At 38.5% G+C, this 25,135-nt stretch overlaps 1 long non-coding RNA gene across 1 annotated transcript; it reads left to right on the top strand.

Annotated features, from left to right (window-relative positions):
* Nucleotides 1–224: 224 nt before the first annotated feature.
* On the top strand, nucleotides 225–24,956 carry LOC128790996 (uncharacterized). The gene is made up of 5 exons (XR_008431925.1): nucleotides 225–313; nucleotides 20,378–20,426; nucleotides 20,611–20,753; nucleotides 24,165–24,235; nucleotides 24,557–24,956. It is a non-coding gene; the product is annotated as an uncharacterized LOC128790996 (long non-coding RNA).
* Nucleotides 24,957–25,135: the final 179 nt, after the last annotated feature.

Here is a 25,135-nt window from a genome sequence, read left to right as displayed (position 1 = left end):
CTTTGGCTGGGAAATGCCTCATCCTTTTTTGGCATCTTCTCTTCTCTCTGCAGCCCTTATCTTAAAGAAATAAGCAGTGATTTGTATTGTGCCCAGGAAGGTCTTCTCTACCTCTGCTACGTTGAAGGGAAGGTCTGATCATTCTGTTGGGTTCTTCTCTACACCTGTGAAGTCATAAAGAGCAGAATCTGGACCCGGCCTTGATTTTTTACCAGCATTGTTCTGTTGTCCCCCACTCCATCTCTCCTTCAGGAGAAAGATGTGTTCATGTTCCTGTCTCCTTGCTCCTGCTACTTGGCCCTCCATCAGGAAGGTAAGGACAAGTTTTCCTCTATCCTACTGAGCCCACTGCCTTTGGAAGGATCATCCTTGTTCCACATAGCAGCAATGATAGAGGGAAAAGACTGAAGAGAACAGGAATGATAAAAGGGTAAAGGAAAAAGATCACATATTTGAGCAAAAATGAATACAAACCAGCAGAGTACAGAAAAAAAAACCACCATCAAAATAATATAGAGATACAACAGAGTAGCTAAGGAGAATTTTTGATCTTGCTAGATTTGCATGCTTCATGCGGTTTCCTTTCACATGAAATATTTGTGTACCTAATAATGTGACTTACTGATAGCTAAAAAGTTTTATTTCTTTCCATGAGCATATTTTAAGAGTTAAGAACTTGAAAATATTTCTAATTTAGTAATTAGAAAAAAAGGTTGAATCAATCACAATCACAGAATAAGAATATGTTGAGTTGGAAGGGACCGACAAGGATCATTTGGTCCAATTCTTAGCCGTGCACAGGCCATCCCAAGAATCACACCATGTGCCTGAGAGCATTGTCCAAAAGCTTTTTGAACTCTATCAGGCTTGGTGCTGTGACCATTTCCCAGGGGAGCCTGTTCCAGTGCCCAAACACCCTCTGGGTGAAGAACCTTTTTCTAATAGCCAACCTAAACCTCCCCTGAATACTTCAGTTCATTCCCTCAGGTCCTGTCACTGGTCACCAGAGAGAAGAGATCAGTGTCTGCTACTCATCTTCCCCTTACAAGGAAATTGTAGGATGCAAAGAGGTCTCCTCTTAGTCTCCTCCAGTCTGAACAGATCAAGTGACCTCAGCTCCTCCTCATACAAGGTTCCTCTCAAGGACCTTCACCATCTTTTTGGCCCTTCTTTGAATGTTTTCTAATACTTTAATGTCATTTTTATATTGTAGCACCCAAAACTGCCCCCAGCACTCGTGGTGAGGCTGCCCCAGCTCAGACCAGAGGAGGACAATCCCCTCCCTTGCCCAGCTGGCCATGCTGTGCCTCGTGCCCCCCAGGATAGGGTTGGCCCTCCTGGCTGCCAAGGCACTGCTGACTCATGTTCAACTTGACATTGACCAGGACCCTCAGGTCTAGCGTCTCATTCCCCAGTCTGTATGTACATCTACGGTTGCCCCATCCCATCCCATCCCATCCATCCCATCCCATCCCATCCCATCCCATCCCATCCCATCCCATCCCATCCCATCCCTTTCCCTTGTTGAACTTCATACAATCGTTGATTGCCCAGTCCTTTAATTTATCAAGGTCTCTGCAGGGCCTTCCTGCCTTCAAGGGAGTCAGCAGCTCCTTCCACTTTTGTATCATCTGCAAACTTACTTAATATCCCTTCCAGTCCTGAATCCAAGTAATTTGTGAAGATGTTGAAGAGCGCAAGGCCAAAGATGGAGTCCTGTAGAACCCTACCAGTGACAGATCGCCAGCTTGATTCCACTGCATTCACTATAGCCCTTTGTACCTGACCCATCACCTATCCATGATGTGTTTATACAGCTGTGTTCTGGATATTTCATCCAGAAGGATCCTGTAAGAGACATTATCAAAATATTTACTGAAATCCAAAATGATTACATCAACTGACTTCCCTTGATCAGCTGGGTGGGTTACCTTGTCATAAAAGGAAATCAGATTTGATAAGCAGAACTTTGCTTTCATGAAGCCATGCTGGTTGTGACTCTGTTGTCTTTCAGGTATTTTTCAATACTGCCCAGAATAATTTTCTCCATAACTTTGCCAGGCACTGAAGTGAGACTGACAGGCCTTTAGTTCCTAGGGTTTCCCTTCTTGCCCTTCTTGAAAACTGGGAAAATGTTTGCCAGTCTCTTGTCATCTGGGACCTCTCCAGATTCCCAAGATCATTCAAAAATCAAGAAAGATTTTACAATGACATAAGCTAGACATGAGGATTCTTGGATGAATCCCACCAAGCCACGTAGATTTGTAGGGATCCAACTGGAGCAGCAGATCCTGCGCAGTTTCAGAGTCAACTGGGAGTTGATAATTTTCACAGTCATGATCCTCCAGCTCAGGGTTCTGAGACCCCCTCAATCCATCATCTGTGCTGAAGACAGAGGTAAAGAATGCATTAAACACCTCTGTATTGTTCTGTCCTTGTTTGTGAGGTGACTATTCTCATCCTGTAACAGGACAATGTTATTTTTACACTGCCTATTGCCCTTAATGTATTTGAAAAAACTCTTTTTATTGTCCCCCACAGTTCTGGTCAGCTTCAGCTTTGGTTAGGCTTTGGCTGCACACATTTTTTCCCTACAGTGTCAAGCAGCACTTCTAGATGATTCCCACATCACCTGACCATGCATCCATTGAACACCTCTCTTTTTTGCCGTATTTTGAAAGCAAATATCTGACCAGCTCTACTTAATTAACACCATGAGACAGTTTAAGATTCCCTTGTATTCCTGATGCCCATAACACTTAAAACAGCACAGTTATTTCTGGCACTTCTCTGAGTGGGATATCTCCAGAGTACCCTATTCTGCTGAACATCTTTCTGCAAAGAAAGAATCACAGCTCATTTGGACTTGTATGCCAGGTTTTGTTTGCTTGCCTGACAGGCTGATGGTTGGTATCTCTTCACCTACAGCATGTTTGCTTTATAGAGACGTATTTGTACTTGATAAATGTGGGAACCCCTGGACTCAGCTACAAAGAGCAGCTGACAAGAGGGGAGGTGTGTTTTAACTGCTGTGATTTAATGGACATTGGGCAATTGAGCAGCTACTAGATGGGATCAGGTAAATATTTTATATTAATAATTACTCTGAACTTCTTGCATTCAGCTAAGAATATGCAGCTGATCATGATATCCTCTTTTTAAGTTCAAATTTTATCATCCCAAAGAATATCTTGAAAATAGCAAAGATAACATGGTCTCTTTGTGCCCAGATCAGGTACCCAGAATTCAAGGGGGAGATTGAGGCACTTCCTCACTTTGCTTAATCTAAAGCTCAATTAACATCTTATACTTTGGATTCTAATTGGGGGCAGGTTCGCCTCAAAAGAGGAGTGAGACAACAACCTTGTGAATTTCTGCACTGGACAGAATGCTCTAAGATTAAAACTATACAAAAATCTCTGCAACTTTTAAGATTTTATTTATTAAAAGAACACAACAGCAACTTTCTCCTAAACTGAGGTACCCAGGACTCTGGCTATGTGTCCTAACAGGGATCTGATGCCACAACGGAATGAGAGCTGAGTGATCTCCAAAATGCCACCCCCATGGGAAGGAGGGCCGGCTATGTGGGCCAGGACAAGGTCCAGAGTGATTTATGCTCAGGTGTCTGACCTAAATGACTGGCAGATCAATAGCCAGTTTTTATACTGCAATTTTCCTTGATATATCACTGTGACTGACACCTAAATATTATCACTAGGATAAGTCAGCAGAAGTTTTCTTTAATCTGATTTTATACTGTTTGATACTGATTCATTTTATACTGATTCAAGGCTGCAGGTAGATTTCTTTCAATGAAATATGTGTACCAACTTACAGTGATGCCCAGGAAGCCAGTGCAACAAGTGGACTAGCATTACAGCTCAAAGGTAGTTTGGGCTATTACAAGAGGAAAATACCTGAAAGGTCTTTTTGTCATATTCAAAAAGAAATTTGGGAAATATATGTGAAAAGGCAGAAGAGGGGAAGGATGGGAAAACATATTATAAGACAACTAAACCCTTTTATTTACAGTGAAATTCAATGGTTCACTTGATTTGAACTCTTTTCCCATTCAGTGGATGGATGGGAAGGTGGAGATATAAGTGTTTAGCTGATAAGAAATCTCCTTTTCATGCATGAGTGGCTGGGAATGCTGGTCAGAGAACTAAGAATTCTCTTGTGCTTCTTCAGCATTAGCTATTGTGGATGATGGAAATTATGAAGTACAAGGGACTTTGTGTATATGTACAGGCTTTCACATGCATTTTACAATATACAGTCATTTAACTGAAGCAAGAAACAGCAACTATTAAGGAGCATCTGCATAAACTTTGATTTTTTTTTCATTCAGGGAACTGCAAAGATAAACAGTTAAGATTTTGTTTACGTCTCTAGGCCCAGACATATCTAACCTAACAGGTTCATGCTAAGAAGCTAAAGGGTTTACGTCTCATATGCAATATAGGTGTTTGCAAAACCTGTCACCTTCCTGCTTTAGGGGAAATATTTATGAAGTGTCAAGGATTAAAATGTTAGTTTGAAAGCAGAAATTACTGCTTGAGCACAAAAAAGTTTTTTGAGACTGCTATGTTCCTTTCAGAAACAAAGTAAACTAGTAATAAGATCAGTTCAAATTTGACTTCTAGTTCCATTGAAGAAGAAAAGTGAAAAATATTTGGAAAATCTGAATTTTTGATTTTAAACTGAGCTGAATGGTCAAATTCAGCTAAATTTAACACAGCAAATATTACAGCAGAAAAAATATTTTGTCCTGTTACATTCAATTTAAATGATAGTACCCAGGTTTGTGGTTTAGTAAAAATTCAGTCCATTTTGAAAGGAAAAGGGGATGCGAATTAGTTGCTAGAAATCATCTTCTTTTTTTTAAGACACTGAAATAAAACTCGTTTATTGATAGTGCCATTAGAAGGACAATTGGTGCAGGGCCTCAGTTCAGAGGGGAAAGAAAATAAACTAAAAGCTATCAAATAGAGAGAAGAGGGGAGAAGAAAAGGATTAAAGAGAAATACTTAACTGATGTGCTTCTGATTTTTCACATTAACTAGGATTTTTACATGTCTCTGACTGCTTCTTATGCAGATATTTTCTTATTGTAAGCAATTTTTCTGTGCCTTAGAGATGCCAACTTTTTGTACAGTGAAAGAAAAAGTGGCTAAAACCAGGAGGGAATATAATGTGAGTGTAAAAGGCTTGTCCAGCATAAGGAATAGCAGTCTGGGCACATTAACTGCCAGGTTAGTTGTCAGGTAGTATGTGGATACCACTTAGATGCAGGGTTATCCAAGTGCATGCACATTTCAAATGGTTGATTTGAAGAGAGATGATTTACTAGCACCTGCTAGTAAATCTGTGTGCTTTCATGTGTAGGCATAAAACTGAGATTACAATTCTGAAAGCCTGGTTTATCTGGACCATCTAGGAATTGTTGCATCCTGGAGTTTGGGTTTAGATTAGAGTTTTTAATTTATGTTAAAATAAGTCAAGTTCTGTAATCCCGCGTTTCCCCCGTGTTGTTCCTCGCCACGGTTTCTGGCCCCACGCTGCCTGCTGCTGAATGTTCCCCCTGTGCCGCTCCTGTAACCACCCTGCCGTCCGGCCCCAGGAAACCCCGTGCCTGCCACCCCAAGCCACACGATCCCACTCAGCCCGAGGCTCGGTGCCAACCCCTGCGGGGTTCTCTGGTTGGTCGCTGTTGCTGGCGTCACCGCCACAGCAGCCGCCCCTATTGGACGGCAGGCCGTGAATCCTCTCGCCCCACCCTTCCATAAAACCCTGCCCCGCCGGCACCCAGGCGCCATTTTCTCCCATGCGAGTATCGGGAACGGTCGCGTCTTTCCATCGAACCGCACCACGTGACCAATAAACCGTTCCTGCCAAGCACAGAGTAAATGGACAAATTCCTTACCTCTTTACCGGATCCCTAGCGCACGGTAACAGAGGCTGGCCAGCCCACGTGCCCGAGACACGGAGCCGTGTTCGGGAACCCGCGGCAGCAAACCCCGGCAGCACGTGGAAGCTACGCCACAGCCGGGCTCCCAAGAGCCGCGTGCAGCTGGGGAGAGCGAAAACCCACGCCGCAAGGAATCTGTGGTTTGAGATAGATATAGATAAATGAAGATATACAAATCAAACTGCTTATCTCCTGTTATTTTTAAATATAAAAAAAAAAAAAAGAAAATAACAATCTTACTGTTCTGATATAAAGCTAATCACCTAAGCACTTTGAGAACTGGCAGAAGTTTTTTTTTCATAACAGGAAAATACAAAAACAATAGGTAGATAACGTCTAAAATAACTGGTTCCTGATTGTTTGGAATTGCTAACTCAAAAAGAGAAGTAAAACTCTATCTATTGTATGTATTTATATCACTGTGCAGTCTTTTATGCTCACCACTTGACCTATATAGTTCTATGTATGATTTCAGAAAATTAGTGCTTATTATTACAATGCACCTCTTCTCTAAATGAAGGGGAATGTTAGTCATTCCACTCAATAACTGGTTTCATGGTACAGCTGGAATATTAATGCCAGGTATTTAATGAAATACCTGAATAATTTAGGCTTTTATTGAAATGACCATGTAGAGCAGTGAAATCGCATAATAAAATACTTATGCCAGTTGTTGTGGTAAGTGGTTGAAACTCAGTCGTTTCACAGAACAGGTTACACATGATAAGATACATATTTAGGCTCACTCCTATGCAGTTTGCATCTCAGGATGCATCCAATACAGCTATTGGTTGCCTTAGGCCATGCTGCTGAGCCCTACTTCAGTTTCCTGATCCTATTCCCAGCCTCCCTACATTTTAAAGAACACTGGGAGTGGAGAGCTGTTCCATTTGCATCCTACTCCTTCCCTACTCTTTAAGTGGTTACTTTTCAGCTGGATTAACTCTCTCATCCAGCTCAGCTGTACAAGTCTACATACCAGGCAGAGTGGTGGGGTATGGAAATAACTGGAAAGGGATGGCAGCATTCAGATAGTGTCAGGTTGCCAGGATTCTGCACTTCTGCTTCTTTTCACAAGAAAACTTCAAACGTCTTACAAAACAATGCTGTCTGGATTAAATATCCAGGCATCAGTGGACCTTTATAGCTTGGCCACCTGTCTGAAAAGAAAAGAACAGTCCAGACCTTCTGGGCTCTTATACAAATTGTCCAAACCACTTATCCATATTTGTTTGCAGTGTAAAGTCCTGAATTTGTTCTTGCAGCAAGAATATAGTAGGAATAATATCTGTGACAGGAGAGGATGCCTATGAAAAAGAGATACTGCTTTTTTTAAATGGCTTAGGTGTTTTTTTTTTATTCATTTCAGCATCAAATAATCAACAAAAGCCACCAACTACTTTATTATTTTCCTTCATATCTTAATTATATAGAAACATCAGCACTTTATTTAGTCTTTAATTAACATAATCCAAGTACGAAGTTCAGCCTCAGCAAGGACACAAGGATATTGATTATCTGTCCTTTCCAACAGAGTCAAAAATCACTTCTGTGCTGTGTTTATTAATATATGTTCATAGCTATGGCATTGAAATCTATCAGTGTGATCGACCTTTATTTTCAAGCAGTCAATAGCCATTGACCCATGCAGATAAATTACCATACTGAATTTTGCTGTTGCTTGCTCAGACTCTTATATCAATAATTGACCTACTGGATGCTTATTTTTCTCCCTTCACTTTTACCTATCAAACATATAAAAGCATTTCACACAGATTCAAACAAATATATAAATAAAAAGCAGGTTGCAAATCACTTCACTGTTCTCTGTGCTTGCATGGGGACATGCAGTACCTTTTTTATTTCTACCTTTTGGTGTCAGCAAAACACCCATTTTGCTGGGGAAAAGGGAATAGCAGGAATTGTGTTTCAAATAGATGGTAATTCAGATAAAGAATATGTTGTCCTGTGGCTACAAAAGACATCTCACAGGTTTTGTTGATCCCAGTAAAATCTTTCTGAATGGTCATTATATGAACGGCAACATTTTGGTCTTGATTTGTATCTAAACATGGCAATATTTAGATATGGTAACATTAGACTGTTTCCTCTGTCCTCTCAGAGACCTAGAAACCTCTTCAAAATATGAGAGCTTAATCTGGCCTTTCCCATAGATTTTGAGAGTTCAGAAACAAAATCTTACTTAGACCCAGTTCTAGTAATTTAAATCGCTTCTGATTTAGAAAATCAAATAGTTTCTTAGACTGAATTCCCATTTTCTTTCTTGTTGCATAAAAAAATATTAAATTGCCAAGGAAGAAATGAATAGCAAAAAATTATATGTCAGCTTGTTTGTGTCCTTTGTGTATTTGATTTGAAAAGGGCATGATTTTAGGCAGCTTCAAAACTACGTTCTCTTGCTGTTTCAGAGACAAAGAGGGAGTCTTAGCAATCAGGTGGCCTGTTTCTTACTTGTGAGGAGCAACATGTAAGTTGAGGGATGCACTTCCAATGCATGTTTTGTGCTACTGAGCTGGAAAATCTCTGACATTTAGTTTTAGCCTGTTTCCCCTAAAGTTACTGTTTGGAGACAGAATGTAAATTTAATATAAAAACATTGTGCTTTTTGTGTCCAATGGGATTATTATTAAATTACATGATTCTACAGAGGCAGCTTTAAGTTATTCCCATCTTTCCTCTTTTTTTTTTTTTCTCCAGTCCCATATTAGTGTAATTTATTAAGTCTAGGAGGTCTATATGTATATATCTGTATGTGTATATGTATATATATCCATAGTGGCTGTATTTACAGTAGAGGGTTTTTTAAAGGCAGTATTATGGTTTTGAAGCTAAGCCTCTGTTGGTCAGGGCCCTGAGGCTGCAATGGTCCTGATCATCCTCTCCAGAGACAATCCCCCACCTCTACATCTGAGCTCTACTTAATTTCATCCAAGGGCCAGCAGTCCTGGCTAAAATACAGTGTAAGTGTGCCTGTCTTTGCTTCCTGAATCAAACTTGGACTTGTATCATGGCCTTGCTGTCTGTCCTGTCTTCAGCCTTATCTCCTGCTGATTCTTTCAAAAGAATTTTGAACAAAGAGTTTCGCCAGGGACAGAGGACTTGGTGGGGGAACCAGAAGCCTGTTAATCTTGTGGCTGTGCAAGAAGACTGATGAGCAATGGCAAGAGTTCAAGAAGGTGAAGGTCATGCTTCTGAGACCTGGAACAATTGATCCTTGTATGGAACTCAGTGTGTGGGCCTTGGTGCAGAGATACACAACAGACCTTGTGAGGGAAATGTACCACCAAGCAAACCAGCTTGTACTCCTTGGACCCTGGGGCTGCTCTCCTCTGTTGGAAAAGAACATGTACTGATGCATTCCTAAGCTCTTCATTCTAGGACCTGGCAAAGGAACCTGATGCATATATATCCAGAGACAATCCTTCAGTGTGTTCCCTTTCCCACTCAACACTTGGAGTTTCCTCTGGAAATGTTCTACACTGCCATCCTGGTATGTGCTTTATGTTCTTTAAATGCTTTCATGCGTGAAAGGAAGGATGCGTGCAAGGCTTTTTGTGGCATCAAATTGCTCAGCTCAGAGGAGAGATAAACACTGCTGATCTGCGACTTCAAGATCTGTTATATTTTCTAAAGTTATTCCTCTGGTACTTTGAGAGTGGTTTCCTTGTGTGGAGACTAACCAAGTCAAAATCTGCCCATTTAATTTCCACCCCTTAGTCCTGCTGCAAAGTCAGCTGCATGTGAAGCCTTACCCTGGGAGTAGAGCCACCCTAGGGTTTTCTGACACAATTCTGCTGTGCATCCCTTCTCCCTTCTGTGCATGCAGTGGTTAATGAGCTGATGAAGTGATCATCATGTTCCACAAAGCAGTACTGCAGATCCCATCTCTGGCCATCAAACAGTGACAGTGGGATGCAAGGCGGACTGACAGTGAAGGTGGCCTGAGTGACAGGAGTCAGGAGATACTGGGCTGCACAGAACAGTAGTCATTCACCTAAAGGCAGGAGCTCTTGAAATTTCATAGTAGGATGTCAAAGACAAGGACCTGCCACAGCCAACTGTGAGTGCCAGATTTAGGGCATCCCAAGGACCCCAGTCCAGATTTATCTTCTGGGCTTTATATCTGATGCATAGCACCTCATCAATAAGGACTTCAGGAAGGTTACACTCTTTGTCCTTTTCCTTCCAGAAAAGGAGGCATTGAAAACTGAGCAATGATTCATTCAATGTGTCCTGCAGTAGTTGCTGCAGCCATGGGATTAAGGTTACCCTGCTGCATCTACCTTGTAATCAATATAGTTTCAACTGAGAGTGAGTAGGTGGGAATGTTTCCATAATGAAGAGAACTTCAGTAGTGTTGTACCTCTGAAGTGGGTGTTCTTTCTTCTAAACAATTAAAAGTAGAGTACAGGATTTCAAATCCTGTCATCTTTGGTCCTATAACAAAAGACAGAGGAGAAATAAACAGGCCTGATATACAGATATTCTATCTCATCTTTGCAGAGATTATTCCTCATTTTGAAAGCAGGATATTTAATAGAGAGTAGCTATCTGGAAGTCTGCTCACTTACTGTACAAAAAGAGTAAAATTAGAAAAGAAAAAAAAAAGTTTAAAGTGAAGTGTTGATTCAGTGTGATTTTTTAAAAATTTTCCTGTGCAGAGCCAAGAGCTGTATTCAATAATTGTTATGGTTCCCTTCCAACTCAGGGTATTCTATGTTTCTATGATTCAAGTAATTATGATAAGACAAAGACTAATACAGTAAAAAGAATAATTTAGTAATTGTAGTCATGTTTATTACTGTACAATAAAATATTATGGTGGTGTATAATTCTAAAGGTGAAAAGTAATGGGGTTTTTTTGAGATTTGTGCTTGTCAGTGGGACTGTCAGTGGGACTGTCAGGAGATAATTGTACTTGCAGTAGCCAAGGCAATTAATAGTAACAAATTGTCTTACTTCATTAGGATTTTTTTAATGCTACAACTTATGGTCTTCTAGCACTTTTTTTGCAAAAATCAGTGGAAATTTGCACAGTGAACTTTAATAGACTTGGTTATATCTTTGGAGGGTAAAACCCTCTGCTTGTTTCCTTGTTTTCCTTATCTGCAGTCACCTCTCTTATCTCTCACAATCAGTGTTAGAGGCTTTTATGTCAGCAGCTTAAATCCTTCACTTCAGAAATGAACATGAACTAGCACAGTGGTTTTGGGTGTTTGTCATGCAAAATATCTTAGTGAATTACTCTGGTTGTATGGATTGCCTGTAGATTACACACCTGTGCAAACCACAGTTTAATGTGGTGTATTAATGTACTAATGATGTACTAATCTATTAAATAAATAGTGAAATGCTGTTATTCTACTTTAAGTGGCTTATGGAGTTAAGTAACACAGCCTTTTAGGAAGTTTGCATAATAGAGGCTTTTCCCTCTTTGGCAAAACTCAAGTGAATATTGTCCTTTTAGTCGGTTATGGTGGTAGGAAATAACCATGTTTATATGAAGTAAATGTGATATGGTCATGGGCACAGTACAAGTCACAATTTGATTTATACTTCACTCAAATATTTGTGAAGGAAATAGGTCTGGTATTTGCTTAGCCCAGTAGCTGAGGAAACCTGGTGGGAGGGATATCAGCAAACACTGCTGTCCTTTCAGATGAACTGTGCCATCTCAAGAGATTGCAAGTGATCAGGTCCTCCATTTGTGCTTCATCTGAAAGACTGTTTCTAGTAGTTGAGTACATCTGTGTGCAAGATATTGACTAAAAGCAGGTCTGAAAGGCAGAGCAAAAGAGAATCGATTTAGATGAGAGAGAATTTCTTACAGGTTCACCACTGGGCCAATTGCTTTTGTCTGTACTAGGCTTCCTTTGGAGATTTCCTGTAAAAGAAATAAACAAAATTCATTTTCACCACTAACTTAATATAATTCAAGATGTACTTTATACTCTTTGCAGTAGAAACAATTGGGTGTTCTAATCATTGTAAGTACTGTATAATTAGTCTTCCAAATGAATGTTTCCACTCATCAGGATGACTAAATAACCTGTTGAGTAAAATTCTTAATTTACATAACTAAAAGCCAATAACAGTTTCATGTCCCTTTATCTGATTATATTCTGATTTTATATCCACATTTCGTTGGCCACCTGCCAATCTCTAAAAGATAAGAGGTAATTAGAACCAGTGATAGTACACTATTGTTATACTTTTTACAGCACAGATGCGGTTGGGTGTTATTATCATATCTGGTACAATTTTGTGGATAATATCATTATGTCTCTGCTGACCATAAATTTAATTGGAAATGTGAATCAATTGAAAATGCATTTTAATCTCTGAATCATAATACATTTTGTTTAACATAATGGTACTTCAAAGTTCTAACAGAATATGTTACTCTGTGTGCAGACAGCAAAATCACTGTTGCCTCTGTTCTGTATACACATATATTTGTACAGTATATTTTTCACTCTTTTTATATAACTACTCTGCAAAATACCATTTAAAGTATACCAAAGTAGTGAAAATAAATATGAAGTACTAATTATTTCTCTTCTGACTCCTATATTGCATTTCACATGGATCAGGTGACCATACAGCACCATAATAAAAAATAAATTGCCTCAAGTAATAAAATTGTTTGCATTTAACCATTTCTTAACAATGACTGTTGGACAACCTTATTTCAGTGTTGGGTCTCAGTGTAGTACCAAGGGAGTTTGAGATTTATGCTTTTTAGTTTTTTCTTACTTCATCTACTACAAATAAAACACATAATAAACCTTGAAATAAAGCGGATTGTTCTGTAGAAAGTGTAAGCGTGTGTTAGCAAAGAGATGGAGAAAATAAAGAACTTCTTTGAATAATAGCTAATCCCAGGCACAATTTCCTTGATATGTTCAACACAGATAATCTCCAATATATCAGAGTCAAATGTTCCATCACCTCCCCTGCTGATGAATCTGATCTGTATCCTGGATTCTGAAGCATAAAAGCATATTGTAAAAATTCATGCTATTTCCTAAAATGTCATTTTGGAATCAATTGCTTAATTGTTTTCGACTTCTGACAAGTCCAAATTGACCAAAATGGCTAATTGTCCCCATCTCTTAATAAATTCATTCTTGTTACAAATATTCTAATAACTTAATTGTATTGGGTTACTTATAAATTAAGCTTTTAAATTTTTAAATAACTTTGGAGTTGATTTGTCCTGAAGTTCTACTTCTTCTCTGGTTTGAGAGAATCATATCTCCCTTTTTCCCTGATGAGACTAAAAGTCCTAAATTATATGTGAAATTTCTGTCCTTGGTTACTTCCATCACTTTAAATCAGTCCACGGCTTTGCTCACTTGAACTGCAGAATACAATATAGCAGTAATGGTCAATAACTAGGACTGCCTATATTTGTTTTCTGGATTAGTATTGTTTCTCCTCTCTCTGTATCAGTCTCATTTAAAATTCTGTTCACTATTGCTGCATACTTTCTAATTTTAGATTTCCTATTCCCATTTTTTATGTTTCTGAAAGTGTAGAAGGACTGTCCACACTGTGTATCACATCAGACATTGGTGGTACTCCTTTCTTGCTGAATTCACTCTTCATGTCTTGTTCTGCCTTTCTTAAAAAGCTGACAAAGTACTCTTTGATAACAAAGATTAAAAAATTGGTGTTAACTGGGCTTCAAAAACATATTCTACTTTCTTTAACAATTTTGGCATTCTACAGTGGAAGGTAAAAACACCTTTAAAATTTTCAGCCCCTGGGACAGAAGTAGGTCAGTTGTCAGTTCACATCCATGTTACAAAATAGCATACATTTGATCATTCTGTGTGGAGTAAAAGCTGAATTTGCATGAGCTCTGGCAAAGAACCAAAACCAGGATTATAATTTCATAATCTCACTTCAGTGTGCATAGATGTGTCTTTTCCTACTGTAAGGAAAAATGGAGCTGTGAACTTTACACTGTGACTAAGAAAAGCCATAAAGAGTGGGGTACAAATTTTTTATTTAAAAATTAAAAAAAAAGGAGAGGAGGCTAGAATTGTCACTATAATCAGTTTCTGTCACATATTTGCTATGTTATGGGGAAAAAGGTATTTTATGTCACTTAATCAGGTTTGGGAGGTCAAAGCACCAGCATTTGCATTAGGTGCAGCACAAAGCTTATATAGGATTGAATTTTTAATAATAGAACTAATGTGCAGGAGAAAACTTGAGGAAAATCTATCTGGAGTAAGACTCAGAAAGACACATTTGCAAGTATGAGAATGGAAGATTGTGGATTTAGAAAGGAGATAGAAGTATACTGCTTATGAAGAGCTTACATGGAAGTTATGCCACTGTGTTAAAACAAAAATATATAAATGCTAGCAGCTCCTTGAGGTAGATTAGGAAACAATTATTTGAACTGTGATAAATTGCTATTGATGACCTGGTATTTCAATTGACCATAGCAATTGATGCATCAGCTTCTGGGAAAAAAAAAGTACAGGGAAGAAAAGGAAAAAAAAAAAAAAGGAAAAAAACCCAAACAAAAGAACAAAACCCAAGTTGCCAAATATCAATCTGATCTGCATGATCAGAAGGGTGTGTTAATGAGCAATAACCTGTACTGCTTCAAAAGACATTTCTGCAAGGTATCCTGCAGAAGCATTTTCTATAACTAATGGTGATCAGATGCCAATTTAAATAAAATAAATAAATAAACAAACAGTACATTATAATTTTTAATGAGTTGACAGTTTGTTTTACAAAATAAAGACTTTTTTTTTTTCCTGGATATTTCACAGGGGTGCAATTAACACATCTTTACTTGACTGTACATGGGAAATGTTAAACAAGGCTGGAATGGATTTTCCATCATTCTTCCACATTGGAGGGACACTTTCTCATGTAATTTGTTCATTTGTTGGTCTGGTTAAACAACTTATCTAGAGAGATTCATAGTCAAGGAATTATTCTTTCCCTTTATTATGCAGAGGATTTGTAGCAGGGGAGACTTGTATATTTTATTCTCTTTTCTTTGCTTACCTCAGATAAATGCACCTAACCAATTGCTATACATCCCGTTAAATTCCTTCTGGTAATAACCTGGCTTCTCCTTGAAGATGTCATAAGATTTTTCATTGTGGTTAATCACATTGGTAACTCTGTTCCTATTTTAAGTTGTTTTCTTTGCCTATGCTATTCTGCTTTTCTTTTACTTCACAATTAATTTTATCTCATTTTCTTCTCTTCCTAGACAAGCTTTTTCCTATTATTATCCCTTTCGATTTTTATGTTTCATATCAAAATCAAAATTTGTTATAGCCTCTCATATCAATGTTCACTTACATAACATTCCTTATTGGCCCATGCTCTTCTTTTAGACAGTTTGGCTGATATGTTTTGTCCTGCAGAATTCTAGCATGAAACTTTTCTATTCTCTTCCCATGACTGTAGCTGATCCCCTAACTTTTTATCCCTTCTTTACCCATAGGCTATGACATTGTGTTTGATCTTCTTTCTTTTAGCATTTAAACTGTTTGCACTTTAATTTGGGCTTTTTCCAGTTGAACACTTTGGTCCTTTTTTTTTCCCTTCATCCTGTAATCGTGTGTGATCTGATATTTAACATTCCCAAGTGTCTAATTAACCTCCCTTTTACAGATTTATGCCTCCTTATGGCTGCATTTTCTGCTGCTGATGCTGTTCATATGCACACATGTGGCTCTCATACTCAGGTTTTTGAAGTTTAGGTGTGCAACACATTCCTGATTTGTACCTGCCACCCTTGGTTTTGCATATGAATGAGCTTATTCAAAACCAATTGTATGCTAGAACATTTTGTATATAATACTTCTCAGTTTGTTTCAGCTACTATGTGTATCCAGGCTAAGGGTAGCAACTTGCATTAAGTTTTCTCTCCACTCCCAAAGGTAAAGTGCAAATCTTCTTGGTAATTCATATTCTTGGATAGATGAAGATTTTTATTTTGTTTTTCTATTATGTAGAGAAAGTCCTCATGTTGTACTGAGCTGCTGTAGTGACATAGCCCAAATCTTTTATTCTGCCTTTGGAAGAGAGAATGTTTCGAAGAAAGAGTTTTAATTATGATTTTCTTGGAGAATTTGAAATTTCTGTTGGAAATTACTTTTTGGTAAGAAACACAATTTGGGACAGACAGGACTTTCCAATGGCTTGGCAGTTTTGAAATTGGGAGATTATAATGGCTGTTTAACAGCATTCCCTCCTCTGAACCTTTGTGTAAGCATACAAAGGGATAGATGGGATTTTTAGGTGCTTAAATCTTGTAATCAGCTCACAAAGGAACTTGATCTTCTTCATGGTGAAGATTCTGTTCTCTTGTCTATAGCAAAATGAAGTACTTGACTCTTTCAGCCACTGCCCATTTGTGTATTACAGCTTATTTATCCACTTTTTTTTTTGTGTGTGTGTTTGTTTGTTTGTTTGTTTTCCTGAAGTCCCCATCCCTGTAGCTCCTAAAGTCTTTCTATGAATTGTGGTTCAGGTTTGAAGACCTATGGTGAGTGGTTCATTGTGATGTTTTTTTCAATGTCACCCTCAGTTTAGTGGGAGTGAAAGCAATGGCAAACTTTTCTCTGCCATTGTGCTGGTGCACAGAGAGTTCTGAAAGAAATAATTTGCTTATGCTGATTGTGCCAGTGTAGCCAAGAATTCTGGTGTAAACCTTGTATATTAGACTTAGAAAATATTTAGAGCCCATATGTCTGTTCTCGCCTCCATTTTTGAAACTGGTTTACAAATCTTCATTCTTTCATGGAGAGGTCAGGAAATTGCTATCCAGACACAGTCTTTATTGCACCAGGCTGATCTAGTTTAGCTTTCTTCATCCATACTTGTCAACCCGTGGTTTAATTTGGCTTTTTAGACCCCTATTGTGATCAGTGACATTGCCTATTTTCTCAGTGGTTTAAATAGACCATGAGAGAACTTGAAGAAACCTCCTATATTAAGAAATTAGCTAGAGGGTAGAAAAGGAGCCAATGGTTCAAGGGAGACACCAGAAGGCTTCCTGAAAAAGAAAGCTGTGTGCTTGCAATATGTTTCTGTGCTAACTGATAGTTTTAGGTGAATCTGATGGCAGAACTTTCACTAAATCTTCTTGTGTGATGAGAGCTGAATTTAAATATGATGTGGAACCTGCTTAGATATAAGTTTCCTATCCATTGATTATCATATTGTGCAATGGCTTTAACAAACAAATGCAGTATTCTCAGTGATTCTGTTCAAGATATCCTGCTAAATCAGGGAAAATAACAACAAATTGTGGTGATTGACCCTATTGCTGACATGTCTGTCCTCTGAGGATGACTTTAAATGGCACATTTCAAAAGAATACCTAAAAATTGTCTTCATTCTCTAGAGTTATTCTACTAAATAACATGTCACACTCTCCCTACATGGGGTGAATGCTTAAAAGAGGTTCTGAACCTGCTTATGCTTTCTGAAGACAAGCAGCAATATTCCTTGCTGTCTCAAGTGGCAATCTGCTGGTGCTTTCAACTATGGTGTGAAAATATTTTGCTTGCAAACCTTTGTGTGCCATTAATGAGATCACCTAATTATTAAGTCCCTCTTAACATCCTCACAGCATACTCCTGCTTAAGGGATTTTGCAATGAAATACAAGTTAGGAAAAGGATTTTTTTACAAAAACATTTGCAAATGTAATTCAAGGTTCTTAACTTGCAATTACTGGTACTGTAAAAGAAAGAAACTTGTTTGGGGGTTTGAGGGGGGTTTTGTTTGCTTATTTTTTAAGTTTTTATTAGTAATCTCATGAAAAAATATCTTTGCTCCAATTTTCACTCAATACTCAGTCCTGGTGAAGACCTTCTCTTATGACATGATAGTAGTTCTGCAACAAATTATTCTTACTGCCTGTTTGTCACAGATTTCTGACTTGTGTTATATCTTCTTGATGAGAAAAGGCACCAGTCCTAAAACTTCTATGCCGAGCGGTGGGGGCTTGTAGCCACTCGGCACGAAGCTCGGATAGCTGGTACATCTGAGGGTCCACCAGAAGAACGGGAGGGACACTCGGGCTGCTGAAATCCTGCTCGTTTATTGAAGGGTTGCAGAAGGGGCAGACAGGGAGACAACGAAGCAGAAGGGAGGCAGATTCCGAGAGCCCCGAAGAGCGAGGTGAAGATTCTTTTAACTGTATAAGAGTAAGAGGGTTTAGCATTCGAGGGTACAATCAGGAAAAGGCTAAAGGGAGGGGAAATATAACATTAACCAGTAGGGAAAAGGGAAATGAGTGTTCTTGGTGGAAGAACCAAAGGGAAAACGTGGAACAGAGAAGATTCTAGGCTAAGGGGCAGACTTGAACAATAACTGACAGGACAGGGGGAGGGTACAATTCTCTTACAAAAGGGGGTGGAGAACTCATACAACTGCTGTTTCCCATGGCAACCCTAGACTGACTTCCCCAACCCCTCCTCCTACACTTCTACTGAAGTTTCATTGTTAAAAGTAACATTTTTCATGGTTTCACTCCTCTTTATTAAAACACTTGAATTGTGACATTACATTTAAACTGAAGAATTTGTAACATATACCAGAAGTCTGAGTCATAAAGGTTGAGATCATTATCCCCGCCGTGAGTGAGACTTTGAAAAATCTAAAAATCACATGTTGAAGATGAAGTGTAATAAAGAAAACTATCACTGTAGTGGGATACTTCTCTTTGATGTAAATATTTAATATGTATGAAGAGCATTGGCCTTCTCCCAGCAGTGCACACAAAGAGGAGTGTTCCTAGTAATTTACCCTACAGAGCTTCAGAGAAGATTGACTGCACTGTCCACAAACAATTTGTGTATTGTTATTCTCCCTGGGCGGTACAAGCAAAAATTATCTCTTGTTTATCTTAGGCTGCAAGATTAAAATTAAAATATGTGTCAGTGGAAAGGCGATTGATAGTTCTGGTGTGCTCAGGACTGATTAATTTCTTGCAGACCACGCATAGTTGCCATTATTTCTACTGTGTAGAATGGGACTCTTCATAGCTGCCTAAGGGGCTTGGAGATTTGCATAAAGTCAGTGACACCTAGGTCTCCAAATGCTCGAGGACAAATGGAAAATCAGGGAAAAAAAAGAAGTATGAGAAGTTTTCTCCAATGGAATATGCAGAAGATGCTCAGGTAATGTAGGGCAGTTCTACAAGGAAAGAAATCACCTTTTGGAGCAATAGCTGAGTGAATTAACTCTTTTGGAGATCCTTTTTTTTAATCTTCACATAGCTAATCTTATAGGGAAGGAACTATCCCATGTGAAGTCTGATGGCATACAAGGCAATAGCAAAAGAGTCCTCTGTTATGAGTACTGAGAAAGAAGCAGTGATTTCTCCTATTTCCTAATGTTTCAAGGTGCTCTCAGGATTTAGGTTAATAGTAAGATAGTACCATATAAAGAAAAAACAATTACAAAGAGAATAAGTGCTTATATTGTATTATTATTAAGGCAGAGATAAAGTGCAGGTTTTTGTAATTCATTCTTTTAATTTATGCATTCTCTTTGATTATAGAGGCATAATTAAGATGGGTAATTACAAACCCTGTGTTTCCTAGTAATATATTCATGCAGTAGTAGCTATAGTGTTTTACAATATCAAGCTCATATGTAAAACAAATTATCTATTTAGTTGGAATGATATCATTAGAGCCAAATTAAATTCTCTGATAAGTACAACTATTCATTAGTTGGCTGCACATTATCTAAGAGCCACTTGCATCTCAGCAACAAAGTTGGAATATTATCCTATCCTGCATACATTTGCTCTCAAAAGCATAATACACAAGTTTAACTAGATCAGTTGAGACCATTTTGGTTTTCGATTTCCTAATTGACTTGAATTAAATTGCTGCTGACACATCTGTCTTAAAGTTGGTTTCACTGAGTTTCTGATCTGCTGTAAAGTCTCTTTCTTAGGGAAAGGTTTGTTTCTGAAATGCAAAAAGGAAAAGGAGTTTTAAATAGGCAGCTGGGTGAGTTCCTCTTGAATCAATTGATTTGTGCTGTTTAATTTTAAAATGCACTTTTAATAGTATATTAGGTGCTGAACATGCTGGAGAGATGTCTTCAGGTATTTAAATCAAAATAAATAAAATATTGACTAAGCTGAACTCAGTAGTTCACTTTATTAAACCAAAGAGCCATGTGCCAATTTCAAACATTGCATTTGTAGGGACTTATTTCAGTTCAAATTAATGTTTAAAATTCTCCATTTTAAATTGATTTGGAGCAAATTTTTTGTGCAAGGACAAAATCTGAGAGGTGCTATTACACTAGTCTGAAACCTGCAGAATGATTTTTCTTTAGCACTGTGATTTTCTCTGCTATCTTCCAGGTTCATGGTACTCAATACAGTTTTTTCATGGGCCAGTTTCAAGGGAAAGGTAAGAAAAGTAAGGTGCTGATTCTCTGTCCATAGCACAGTAGAAGAAACATGCTTCTCTCAGTTCTTTTATTCATAAATTCAAGGTAGGATCCTGCCCACCTGTACCTGTCCTGGTTAATGACTTTGGCATGGAAATTTTAAAACAGCTATAAAAATAATGGAAGAATACTTCCTTTTTATAGTTTCAGTGTTTCATACCAATGGCCTGTGCCACACCCCGATGCAGAATTCCAGGTCAATAAGACAGTACAGGAGTTGAGGTATCTCCTGTCAATCTGAGTAGGAAGGTTCATCCAGAAGACTCCAGTTTCCAGTGATTTACTGGGTAAGAAAAACCATCAGGGTGGCTGAGCCCAGAGAGTTGTGGTGAATGGAGTTAAACCCAGCTGGCAGCTGGTCACAAATGGTGTTCCCCAGAACTTAGCACTGGGGCCAGAGCTGTTTAATATCTTTATCAACAATCTGGACAAAGAGATTGAGTGCATCTTCAGTTTACAGATCACACCAAATTGGATGGGAGTGTTGATTTGCTGGATGGGCAGGAAGGCTCTCCAGGGGGATCCGGACAGGCTGGATCAATAGACCAAGGTTAAACAAGGTGAAGTGTCGGATCCTGCACTTGGGTCACAAGAACTCCATGCAGCACGACAGGCTGGGGCAAGAGTGGCTGGAAAGCCTGGTGGGAAAAGACCTGGGGGTGCTGGTTGACAGAAGCTGAACATGAGCCAGTGTATGCCCAGGTGGCCAAAAAGGCCAAGGGCATCCTGGCTTGTTGTGGCCAGCAGGAGCATGGCAGTGATTGTCCCCCTATACTGCACACTCACGAGGTTGTGCCTGAAATCCTACGTCCAATTCTGGACCCCTCACAGCAAGGAGGACATTGAGGGGCTGGAGCACATCCATAGAAGGGCATTGGAGCTGGCAAAGGATCTGAAGCACAGGTCTGAGGACAAGTGACTGAGACAGTTTGGGTAATTCAGTCTGGAGAAAGGGAGGCTATGAGGAGACCTCATTGCACAACTACCTGAAAGGAGGTAGGGATCAGTGTCATCGCAATAAGAGGTAGTGACCTCAAGTTATGCCAGGGAAGGTTCAGATTGGATATTAGGCAAAATATCACCATGGAAAGTGTTTTTATATGTATCTATAGTTTTATAATCATTTGGCATTCTTGTCATTTACACATTATGAACATGTTTATAGACTGCTCTTCATATTGGTTAAGTCTGCTGATTTGAATACTAGTATTACTTTGTTTCAGTGAGAACTGGTATGTATAAGTGATTTGAGGCAAAGAAAAATACTTTATTCTGTTTCTGGCTTTGTCTGATTTAAAGACATGTAATATCTACAGTAGCAAAAGCATCATTGCTTATTTCTTAATAATTCATTGTTACTCTTATCCATTAACATATACCTGAAGATAATATGTAATGACACGATAAATATGGTCTGTTTCTGAGATAATGTTAGAATTCAGGGCCAAGGAGAAAAAAAGTTGTTTTTTCCTTAATTAGGCTCAGCTCCTGTTTTAGAATAGTTTGCAATAAAGCAAATTCATTGTAATTGAAAGACATTTTCACAGTAATAAGCAGACCAGAAACACCCTTCTACAGTGGTTCAGATTTGTTTGGCATAAATAGCACTGGCCTATATATTTTTTTTTTTTTAAGTAAAAAGTGTCACTGCTATGATCCTCCAGGAGCCTGTAGCTTTGAGCTAGATTTCCTACACCTTTTTAAAAGTGAAGTTTCCAGTCACTGAGATCAAATATAAACTAGAAAAGCAAACTTCTTAAAGGGTAGTAAAAATACAAAGTGAGTTGGAAATAAAATAAGCTTTCTCCAGTTCTGGGTTCTTTCAGAGTGAATCCTTTTCTTTAGTTTTACTTTCAACTCAGTAAATTGGGGCCTTTCTAAATCACAGCAATTGGTATACAACCTAACTTGGGTCCCTAGGAGAAGCCCTATTTTCTCTCCCTCTGAAGTCTGACACTGCATACTCACTGTTAAATGACGAATATTCTGGCCTCTGCTGGGTGAAGACTCCCTGCCAGCTCTCTCCCATATTATATTATTCTTTCCCCTTCTGCCAGCATCCATACTTCTTTCTTGAGCAACCACTTAGGGAGCAAATTTTTTAAACCTTTTTAAGATCCAGGTCGCCTACTGCATGCCTTTCTCTTTTTAAATCTGAGCTTTTGTCCTGTGTACTAAACATCTGAATTCTGTTGTCAAATACTGGAGTTTTTATCCCCTATGCAAAGGATCCGTCTACCCTTAAGTCTTTTGTTTTCTGACAGCATGCCAACCAGGCCAGAGTTAAATGAACCACTGATGTGTCTGATACCAGGAACACAGATTATTTTATGATCACATGACTATAAGAGAGTAAAAATTGTGCTGAGTTTTTGTAAGGAAGGTAAAATGCTCTAGCAGCCTTAGCATCCCAGTTCTTTTGATGCATTGTGTGCTGGCTAGAGAGTTGCCTGTGAACTAACATAAGGCTAGAAAATTCAAGATCATAAGTGCCAGAATCTTATACAAGAGAAATTCATGAGAAGAAGGGCCAGAATTGTCCACAGCCAGAATTTTCAGAGCCCTCACCTGAGATCTGGAAGGCCCAGATTAAAGTCTGCTCCAACATGTCAGTAACAAACTTCCCATCAGAGAAAGAAGGTGGAAATAAATAACACTGTGTGGTCTTCATCTTCCCTGAAGTCCTTACCAGAACTGTTCTTTAAATTTTTGGTTCTTTTCCTCTTCCTGACTTACATATTAGTCTGAGGGTTATAGTAAGAAGTAACTTATGTGTGGTAGGCCACAAGGAGAATGTTTTTACTTGATCAATGTGGTCATCAATATATAGTCCAAACATTTCCCAGAGTTGGAGGGCACGGAATAAAAGCCAAGTCCATATTTCAATGTTTTAGTGTAGTAAGCTTTTTTTGCCTCTTGTTTGAAATCAGCAAGGACAACAGCAACAATGCTGTACCCAAAAGAAGCAGCTTCCTTCCTTAATAATACTGGTATTGTCCTCTTTCTTTCTCTTTAAAACTGAATCTTGCAACTACAAATACAAATCAATTCCATAACAGTAATATAATCTGCAGGTTAGGCTGACTGATAGCATTTTACTGTTGGGGTGGAGGTAGATGTTAGAAATCATTAATTATTTAGGACTATGCATTTCAATTACCAAAAAAAGTCAGTTCCATTCCTACTGTAGTAATTCTTACCAAATGTGAGAATACACATAGTAATCATCAAATGTTTGGAGTTTTCTTGGTCCAAATATATGGCATTTGCACCTTACAGGTGTAGTGAGAAATTATGCTCATAAGAGGATAAGAATGTATTAAACACAAGTTACATATATCTGAAAATGGCAGATAAGATATAATTGAAAGACAGTTTGAAGTGGAATGAAATGAGGGAAATACCAGGAATAGACTGAGTTTGTTTCCCTCACTCTAGATCATGCTTGTTAACCACATTTGCAAATATGGACTATTTAGCATAGGTGGTTACCCAAGTCAAAATTGTCCAACTGAAGAAAAGGCCAAGATCCAAAAAAAAAGTCCTGTATGAATGTTTCACTCCACTCATTCTTAGAGTTTAAGCTTGAAAACTATTTCTCTATGAGCTGTGAGTTGTACCTGTGTGTGCTGGTCCCTACCCCAATATGCTGCATAGCAACAGCACATAGTATTTTATGGATACTTTTGATATTGCAGACCCATGCCAGAGTGAGCAGAGAATGCTTCCACCAGTGACCAAAAATATGACTGCACGTGCTTAAATTTAGGTAGGTAACCTTGACATTTTGTCTAGGTTTTTACCAAAGTTAATTTACACAGTAAGACAGCATTCCCATTTAACTAGATCAACTTAATATTTATGTTAATATCACACATTTAAGTGTTATTTACTACAACATTTTCCATGTCAAGTATTATATATTAATAAGATTTATTAGTAGGTAGTAAACAATTTCCATCTCTGGCTTCATTAAGGAAAAAAATATATATGTCCAGTGGGGAGGACAGTATAAAGGAGATAGTTAAAAAAGGTTGGAATCTGGAAGATTCAATTTAGTCTACATTTCCACACTTGATACTTTCCCCAGATATTTGTTTGCAGAGTACATAAGAGATAAAGTATTGTCCCAGTGTCTGAGTACCTCATCACAGGAGGGTTTGGTCTGGTCAGTCAGCTGAAGCACAAGTCACCAAAGAGACCAAAGGTGAAGCTGATCTTTTGATCTGTGCATTATCTTGTCTGAGTCTGTGTGTATAGAGACAATAGACCCAGTGAAAGCAGGGACCAATCTCTCCTCTTGTGCTGAGGCGTGTTAATATCCCAGGAAGCAGTAGAAGAAAGAGAACCTGCTTTGCTGATTGGAGTTCTCTGTCCTACTGTGCTAAGCTGAGATTTCAGATGAGAAAGAAAGATAAAAGCAGATGGTGATCCAATCCAGACAAGGATTTTGGAGAGGTCATATCTCCTTAGAGTTGCCATGACACCTATTCAGTAAGTATACATCTGAATTGTGGTAATTAAATGTGACAAAATTATTGAGGACCAGTAAGTTTATAGAAACCCTTTTCTGGTTGCAGGTTGATTACATTTTGGATTTTTCTACTGTTTACAAGACTTCACCAAATAGTCTGCTCAAACAGTTTTCAGTGTGATAATTTTCTTTATT

The sequence above is a fragment of the Vidua chalybeata genome, chromosome 1 (assembly GCF_026979565.1).
Source record: "Vidua chalybeata isolate OUT-0048 chromosome 1, bVidCha1 merged haplotype, whole genome shotgun sequence".
NCBI lineage: Eukaryota > Metazoa > Chordata > Aves > Passeriformes > Viduidae > Vidua > Vidua chalybeata.
This window is presented reverse-complemented; position numbering and strand designations above follow the sequence as displayed.